The following is a 1841-nucleotide window of genomic DNA, read 5'->3' as shown; positions in this document are numbered from 1 at the left end:
GGTCTACATAGTGAGTTCCAGGACAGCTGGGGCTACAGGGAGACCCTGCTTCAAAAAGACAAAAAAAGAAAAAGAAAAAGTTGAATCATGGGGCTGGAGAGATGATGGCTCAGCAGTTAAGAGCTCTGGCTGTTCTTTCAGAGGACCTGGGTTTGGTTCCTAGCACCCATATGGCAGCTAACAACATTCCTTAACTCCAGTTCCAGGGCATCCAGTACCCTCTTCTGTTTTTTCTGGGCATTGCATGCACTTGGTACACATACATACATGCAGGCAAAGTACTCATAAAAATTTTAAGTTGAGTCATTAAGCTTAATGTACAATCATTTTAGGTGGGGGAGGAATCCATCTCTAGTTGTTAGGCTCACAAAAGCAAGTGGTATGGCTTTTTATGTGTATGAATGCTTTACTTGCATGTATATGGTTGCACAAGTTTGTGCAATGCCCGTAGAGGACAGAAGAGGGCGATAGATACCCTGAAACTGAAGTTACAGATTGTAAACCGCCATGTGGGTGCTGAGAACGGAACCAGTTTTGAGAGACGTGAAGGAGGACTAGGAATTTGGACCCTGGGTCTCGAATTCTAGTTTGGGAGTTATGTGTTCCTTCACCAAAAACTTACCGAACCCTTTCCATGTGCCAAGCCTGTGCTATATGGCAGGTGCTTGCGTGTGGCTTTAAGCCTCGTTAAAACACGGCTGTCATGGCTCTTAGGGGCTTCCTAATAATTTAATCAAGAATGGGGGCGGATCAGCCGATTGAGCCCTTCACGTTCTGAGACCTCCAAGATAACTCAGCAAGAAAAACTACATGCAAGATGGCGCCGCTAGGCTCTCCTGGCCTGGCCACCATCTTTTTTGTAGTTTTCAAGGAAAGCAGGCGTGTTGCGCATGCGCAGCTCCGGCATCCTCAGCGCGCACGCGCGGCGAATCGCTTCCCTCCGCCCCCGGTTGCTGCCGCTGCTCCTGCGGCTTCTCCAGACTGACGGCCCGCGCTCGCACCTCAGGTGAGTGAGCGCCTCAGCTGGGCAGAGCGGAGGGCTCGCGGTGCTGCACTAGGGGCTGCCCTCTGCGCTGCGGGCCTACGGCCATGTGGCCGGCCTGGGGTTCGCGCTGCCTGCTGCCTTCGGGCTCAGCCCGGCCTCCCTCCGTCCCTCTCCGCGCCCAGCCCGGCTGGGGTCGAGCCCGGCTCCAGACGCAGGGACCCGGGCGGGCGACACCCGCGTCCTGGCCCGCAGCCCTCGCGCTGAGCAAACCTGACCGCGGCCGCCTCTCGGCCCAGGGAGTTTTGGCAGAGGGGCCTGGGTTCGCCTTCGGCGCGTGCGGTCCCAAAGCCACTGAGGCCCCCGTTCTCCTGGGACCCTCATGACCACCCTGCGGGAAAGCCCCACTGTATAGCCAAGGAAACTGAGGCACGGAGAGTGGAAAGGCCGTGTCCAAGGTCACGGGACTGACAAGTGGCACGGTCAGCTCCAGAACTCTGGGCTTTCGAGGCCTTGGCAGTTGGGATTGGATATCTTTAAAATGTTTGGAAACGCATTTTTCTATTCTAGAGTTGCTCGAACACGTAAAAATGGGTTAGGAAAAGAACGATCTCGGAGCACAGGGAAGTGCTATTGTAATAACAGTCGCGGTGTTAATCACTGGCCCCCATCCAACGCCTGCTCTGTGACAGGGATCTTGCTAAGCATTTCTTTAAGATCGGCTCGCCTCCGAGCTTAGGTGCTTCCCCATCCTGTGCTGCTTTCTTTTTCTTGAAGCACGCCCCCCCCCCTTTTTTTTTTCCTGAGGCGGTCTCCTGTCACATGTAGACTTGCAGCCTTGAGCAGGGATGCTCTTCCC

The 1841-nt window shown here is 54.6% G+C and overlaps 1 protein-coding gene across 1 annotated transcript in view; it reads left to right on the top strand.

The window, feature by feature from the left end:
• Positions 1-904: 904 nt before the first annotated feature.
• Positions 905-1841, top strand: part of LOC103748516 (protein NDRG3) — a gene marked incomplete in the record, with an annotated part of 78446 nt that continues 77509 nt past the window's right edge. Inside the window, 1 exon segment of the mRNA XM_017802723.2 lies at positions 905-1006.

Source organism: Nannospalax galili, unplaced genomic scaffold, assembly GCF_000622305.1.
Source record: "Nannospalax galili isolate Female #2095 unplaced genomic scaffold, S.galili_v1.0 scaffold2126, whole genome shotgun sequence".
Lineage (NCBI taxonomy): Eukaryota > Metazoa > Chordata > Mammalia > Rodentia > Spalacidae > Nannospalax > Nannospalax galili.
The sequence above is the reverse complement of the archived record's forward strand: the minus strand, read 5'-3'. Positions and strand labels throughout refer to the sequence as shown.